Below are 7,079 nucleotides of genomic sequence, written 5' to 3' on the forward strand. Positions count from 1 at the left end.
CTTCAAATTGTGAAGTAGGCATTCCATGTGGAGAATCACTATTTTACTCATAACTTCCTTAATTTCTCTTATGGAACTACAAAAAGTTCAAGTGTAATTATGGTTCTTTATATGATCGCTGTGATGCAAACTTTGAATGAACAATATGCACAGTTTTTAAAACTTTCCTGTAATGCTTGTTCTGATTATATTTGTTAAATGCCATATATTTTCAGTTGAATCTAACAGTAAAAATTGGGTTGTATTTTGTCTGTTTTTAATTCCATTTCACTTTCCTAGTAATTTATTTTATTGGATTTTACAGAAGTATAGTTTTTGTAACAAACCAGAAATATTTATAACTGGACTTTTGGGAGCACCTGGGTGGCTCAGTGGGTTAAAGCCTTTGCCTTCAGCTCAGATCATGATCTCAGGGTCTTGGGATAAAGCCTCGCATCGGGCTCTCTGCTCAGTGGGGAGCCTGCTCCCCCCTTTTTCTGCCTGCCTCTCTGCCTACTTGTGATCTCTCTGCCAAATAAATAAATAAAATCTTTTTTTAAAAATCAGCTTTTTGCTCTAGTTAATTGAGACACAGTGCCCTATACTTCCTGAGTGTCTATACTTCCCGAATGATACAGTGATAAGGACGTATTAAATGTTCAGCAAATATCTATGGATATAGAGATTTTTTACCAATTAATTAGGTCACATTATTAGGGAATAATTTCTCTGAGTGGATCGCTATACCTATAGGGGGCTTCTTTGCATCTGTCAGTTTCCAGGGGTAGAAATAATTAGAGTACAGAACATGAACTGAATTGTGTATAATTCTTCATAAATTTTGAAATGTGAATGAGGTTGATGTCACAGAAAACTGCATGGAATTTAGTACTCCTCTAAATAAAGCAAGCACACCTTCTCTGTTCTATGAACTGTGTCTATCATCATGCAGACAAAACAATAACTTAGAATGCCTAAAAACCATCAGGATGTTATGTGACCAGGAAAAAACTTCTTAAAAGAATAAAAAAAGCAAACACCCTACTGCCTTTTGTTTTGGAAGTTTTGATGTTAGGAAACTAGCCAGGCTGAGATTCTGTTTGACTAAACAAAAGAATACTATGAAAGTAAAAAATTAAACATTATGTCAAGACTTTGGCATTTCATTATTAGTCTCACAGGATACAAAGTCAGTGTATCCCTACATGGAAGTCCATGGGAAAAAGGCCAAAAACAAACTGAAGCAGTTGATGGTCCTTGATCTCTTCTTTAAGACCTATAACTCCCGGTATTTGGAAGTTCAAGAAAACATTTACTGTAGTAAGTAACTATAATTCTTTTAAATAAACTTTTAATCAAGATCAGCTTTTACCTTTAAAATAAACCTTTAATCAAAGTCTTAATTTCTTCTCCAGCTGTGGGTTCTATCTGGAATCCTAGGAAGGACAATGGGGTATGCTCATTTCCTCCCTGAGTGGACAAGCTGAGTGCCATTGTTATTCTATGGAATCCTTACCTTGCTTTTCCTGTTGTGTGAACCAAGAATATATTTTTTCTCTGAATGATGTAAAATGTGATTGGCTGTTACAGTGATTGTCAATTGTGTATGTGCATTATTGAATTACACAATGGCTTTCAATAACCCATCAATAAAGTTCATAAGGGAATGGAATTCTATCTCCTATTTTTTCAATGGGGGTAACAGTATGAACCATTATAGTCAAATGCTGTTTCCGCAGTGTAACTAATTGAACTTGCTAATATTACCTATTACCATGTCAAAGTTAACATAAAAGAGAAACATTAGCATGTTAGGACAATTTAGATACAGGAGAGTATTTCTATAAGAAACCCTACAGAGTTGTAAGTGAGAGAACACAGCAGCCTCCCCTTTCTCAGCAAGTTGATCTTTTTTAGACTAATCTATATCCCATGGGCCCACCAGACTAAGAAAAAACTTTTATAAATTTGCTGCCAGGATCAAATACAGACATACATTCCTATTTTGATTAAAAAAAAAAAAAAAACCTGATGCTGGGGCGCCTGGGTGGCTCAGTGGGTTAAAGCCTCTGCCTTTGGCTTAGGTCATGATCTCAGGGTCCTGGGACTGAGCCCTACATTGGGGTCTCTGCTAAGCAGGGAGCCTGCTTCTCCCCCTTCCCTCTCTCTGCCTGCCTCTCTGCCTACTTGTGATCTCTGTCAAATAAATAAAATCTTAAAAAAAAAAACCTGATTCTATTGCACTAACAAGGTCTTTGTCCCAAAGATACAGATGTACTGAAAAGAAGGGGCACATGCGCTGCAATGTTCATAGCAGCAATGTCCACAACTGTCAGACTGTGGAAAGAGCCCTTCAACAGACCAATGGATAAAGCAGATGTGGTACGTGTATACAATGGAATATTATTCAGCCATCAGAAAGGATGAATGCCCATCATTTGCATCAACATGAATGAACTGGAGGGGATTTTGTTAAGCAAAGTCAAGCAGAGAAAGACAATTATATGGTTTCACTCACAAGTGGAACATAAGGAATAGTGTGGAGGGCATTAGGAGAAGGGAGAAATGAAGGAGGAGAAATCAGAGAGGGAGAGGAATCCTCATAGTCCAGGACTATGGACCCTAGGAAACAAACTAAGGGTTTCAGAGGGGAGGGGCTGGAAGAAGGGGTACCAGGATGATGGGTATTAGGGAGGGCACATGTTGTGATGAGCACTGGGTGTCAGAAGCAAATAATGAATCACTGAACACTCCATCAAAAACTAATGATGTACTATAGAGGGGCAAACTGAACATTAAAAACAAAGACCAAAAAGTAAACCTGATGCTCTCTTGCAAATCATGGGTCTCTTGAGCATTTGGGGAGCACATTAAAATGTAGTTTATGATTTTCTTTGTTCAAATTATTGATGACCTGTCAAAATATGTAATATGTATTTCAGTATTAGAAGGAAATATCCAAAACAAAATCCAAAAAGAGGAGAAGACTATTTTTATGATGACATAGAAAAAATAATTGGTATGCTTTTAATCAGTTCTTTCCTTGAACTAGATAATTTAAATTGCTCTTGTCTGGTAGACTAGGAGGAAGTGTTTGCTATAACAATTCCCCCAGTCCTTAGATTTGATTTCTGAGCACTTTTAGAAATTTTCTTTTTTCTTTTTCTTATTTCTGTTCTTAACAGGGAGGGAAGCTATGCCTTTCCCTATAGGCAAATCACAGACAACAGCCTAGCCTGTGGCCCACTTTAGACCTTACCCATCTGAATTTAAATTGCTATCAGAGGGTGCCTGGGCGGCTCAGTCCTTAAGCATCTCTTTTGGCTCAGGTCATGATCTTAGTGTCCTGGGGTCAAGACAAACATCATGCTCCCTGCTTGGCAGGAAGCCTGCTTCTCCCTCTCCCACTCCTCCTGCTGTGTTCTCTCTCTCGCTCTGTCTCTCTCTGTCAAATAAATTTTTTAAAACCCTTTAAAAAAATAAAATAAAATGCAATCACAAGATTTCTTCCAAATGACCAAAATTTAACAGGTCATTTTCTCTCTGGATTTCTATTTGCCACTTACTCTGTACTTTGATGTTGCAAAACTGGTTCAAATTTCCTCTTCTCTCTCTATGCCTAATATAAAGTTTCTTCTGTCAGCAAAATCAGTAAAATTGTCTTTCATCATAATTTTTAAGATAAATTAATCATTTATATTGGGCTTATTATTTTAATACTGAAGCAAATAACTTATTTGCTATTCACTGCTTTAGACTAGTTTTTAATGTTCATATGAGAATGTTCATGTAAAAGAGAGATAATTTGTCATATATAGATAGATAGATATAGATATATAGATATAGATATAGATATAATTTGGAGAATAGGCAATGTCTACAGTCTACCAGCAGCAATACATTGGAAGAGACCAATCTCTAAATGTACTTCCATGTAATTGAGAGTTTTGAAGTTATAGTTCCAAGATCATGATGTAATTGGGAAGTATTCCACTGAAAGTAATATGCCCATTTTAAGCAAATTTAGTTACATGGCCTATTGCTGAAATAATTATATTTACATTGCATGTGTAGCAAGATATAAAAGTATCTTAGACTCTAAAATACAAAAATAAAAAGTTTGAGTTTAGTTTATGACATTTCCAATAAAAAATGAAGGGGTGGCCTGGGTGGCTCAGTGAATTGAGCTATGGACTCTGAATTTCAGCTGAGGTCATGATCTTGGTGTCCTGGCATTGAGCCCCATGTCAGGTTCCGAGCTTAGCAGGGAGTCTTTTCCTAGCTCTTCCTCTTGTCCTTCCCCTGTGCATGTGCACTATTCTTGCTCAGATAAATAAATAAATAAAGTCTTTTTAGAAAAAATGAAAAGTAGAAACAACATGACAATCGCAAATCAAATAAAGATATTTAGAGCTTCCAATATTTTAATATTCCATCATTGTCTTTTATGACTGAATTTAAGCTCATCTTTTCCTGTTTTCCAATTGAATTATCTTAGCAGTGTGATGATGTTGGTGTCTTTTTCCCCACTGACCATGATATTTGACTACTTCTTTTTTTAAAAAAATCACATATAATCTATTATTTGTTGCAGGGGTACAGTTCTGTGATTCATCAGCCTTACACAATTCACAGTGCTCACCATGGCATATACCCTCCCCAATGTCCATCACCCTGTCACGACACCCCACTCACCCTCCTCCATTCCAGTAACCATTGATTTGTTTCCTGAGTTTAAGACCCTCTTATGGTTTGTCATCCTCTCTGGTTTCATCTTGTTTCATTTTCCCCTCCCTTCCCGTATGATAGTCTATCTTGTTTTTAAAATTCCTGATTTCCATGTGATCATATGATAATTGGCTATTTCTGATTGACTTGTTTCACTTAGCATAATACCCTCTAGTTCCATCCATGTCATTGCAAATTGCAAGATTTGGGGGGGTTTGATGGCTACATAATATTCCATTGTATATACAGACAATGTTTTCCTTATCCATTCTTTTGTTGATGGACATTAGGCTCCTTCCATATTTGGTTATGGTGGACATTGCTGCTATAAACATTGGGGCACGTGTGCCCCTTCAGATCACTACACTTGTATCATTGCAATAAATACCCAGTAGCGCAGTGCTGGGTCATAGGGGAGCTCTACCTTCAACTTTTTGAGAAAACTCCTAATTGTTTTCCAGATTGGCTGCACCAGCTTGAATTCCCACCAACAGTGTGGGAGGGTTCTGCTTTCTCCACATCCTCACCAACTTCTGTCATTTCCTGATTTAATTTTAGCCATTCTGACTGGTGTGAGGTGGTATCTCACTGTGGTTTTGATTTGTATTTCTCTGATGCCCAGTGATATTGAGCACTTTCCCATGAGTCTGTTAACCATTTGGATGATTTCTTTGCAGAAATATCTGTTCACATCTTCTACCCATTTCTTGAGTGGATTATTTGTTCTTTGGGTTTTGAGTTTGATAAGTTCTTTATAGCTGTTGGATAATAGCCCTTTATCTGATATGTCATTAGCAAATATCTTCTCCAATTCTGTTGGTTGTCTTTTCTATCTGTTTTCTTTTTTGTCCAAAAGCTACTTATTTTGATGAGGTTCCAGTAGTTCATTTTTGCCTTTATTTCCATGGCCTTTGGAGAGGTGTCTAACAAGAAGTTGTTGGGGTAAAGGTCAAAGAGGTTGCTGCCTGGGTTATCCTCAAGGATTTTGATGGAATCCTGTCTCACATTGAGGTCTTTCATCCATTTTGAGTCTATTTTTCTGTTTGGTGTAAGGAAATGCTCCAGTTTCATTCTTCTGCATGTGGTTGTCTGATTTTCCCAACACCATTTGTTGAAGAAACTGTCTTTTTCCCATCAGATATTCTTTCCTGATTTGTTAAAGATTAGGTGACCATAGAGCTGAGGGTCCATTTCTGAGCACTGTGCTCTATGCCATTGACAAATATGTCTGCTTTTGTGCCAGTACCATAATGTCTTGATTTTTTTTTTTTATGCACAGATAATTTAATGGAATTTACTTGATTTTCCCCTCTCAGGGTCTGACTTCAAGAAACCTAATTACAAAGTCATCATCATATCCTAGATTTATTACAACTGACCTGCAGGCAAAAGGATAGAACTATTACATAAACACTTCAATTCCATGTATATATCTTAAATAGAGGAGGGTTCAAACAAGAATACAGGATAAAATATTCCCAAGCTCCAAGAAGCAGGTCTGTTACTGAGTTCCATTTGTACAGACAAATAAAGCAATATCCCTGCACATTAGCTTTTTGATAATTTTTATACATTTTTTCTATGGTACAAGAGAAAAATAACCAGAGCTCACAATGTACAGTTCTTACACTATTTTCACAGTTTATGAACACTATACATCCTTTTGTTTTAATAAAGACACATTGTACTAAGCTCCTTGCCCTTAAGTTTATAGTTTATAATAATCTATGATTAATACACTAAAATTGCCTTTTCATGTGGTCATCCACACAAGAGAACTGTCAGATGAAGCGCCTGGACAGTCAGAATTGCTTTTATCGCCACGTGTCCAATGGCAAAGTGACCCTACCCGGTGCCAGATGGGAAGTGGACAACAGAGCAACAGATATCCTCTTGAGTCCCCAGGAGCAACGGAGGACGATGGCTTGGTTTGGTTGAAGGAAGACACACAACAAGGCTTCCTTTCGGGGCACTGGGGTGGTCGAAGGTTTAGGAGGCTGGGGTGGGGAAAAACTGGGGAAACTAGGGAAGTGGACCGAAGCGATAATTCATTTCTGAAACTTGGAGATTTATGGGGATGTCACGTGACACAACACCGTCCTCCCTGGACTGTTTTACAGCATTTGGTACAGTCGCCCTGGGAGGGTGCTCCCCTCACCCTGCCCCAGCACCACCGGCCGCACCTGCTTCCAAGGACACCACGGGCTCTCAGCCTCGGCCACCCTCTCCCGTGCGCTAGAACTGCTCACAGAGGTGCTTCACTGTCGCACGGAGCCACACGCTCGGGGCCAGCGAGGCCACCATGACACCAAAGGGGGCCACCTGGCTAATGAGTTGGTGATGGAGCAGAACATCAGGGGGCAGACCTCATC

The sequence above is a fragment of the Mustela erminea genome, unplaced genomic scaffold (assembly GCF_009829155.1).
Source record: "Mustela erminea isolate mMusErm1 unplaced genomic scaffold, mMusErm1.Pri scaffold_10_arrow_ctg1, whole genome shotgun sequence".
Lineage (NCBI taxonomy): Eukaryota > Metazoa > Chordata > Mammalia > Carnivora > Mustelidae > Mustela > Mustela erminea.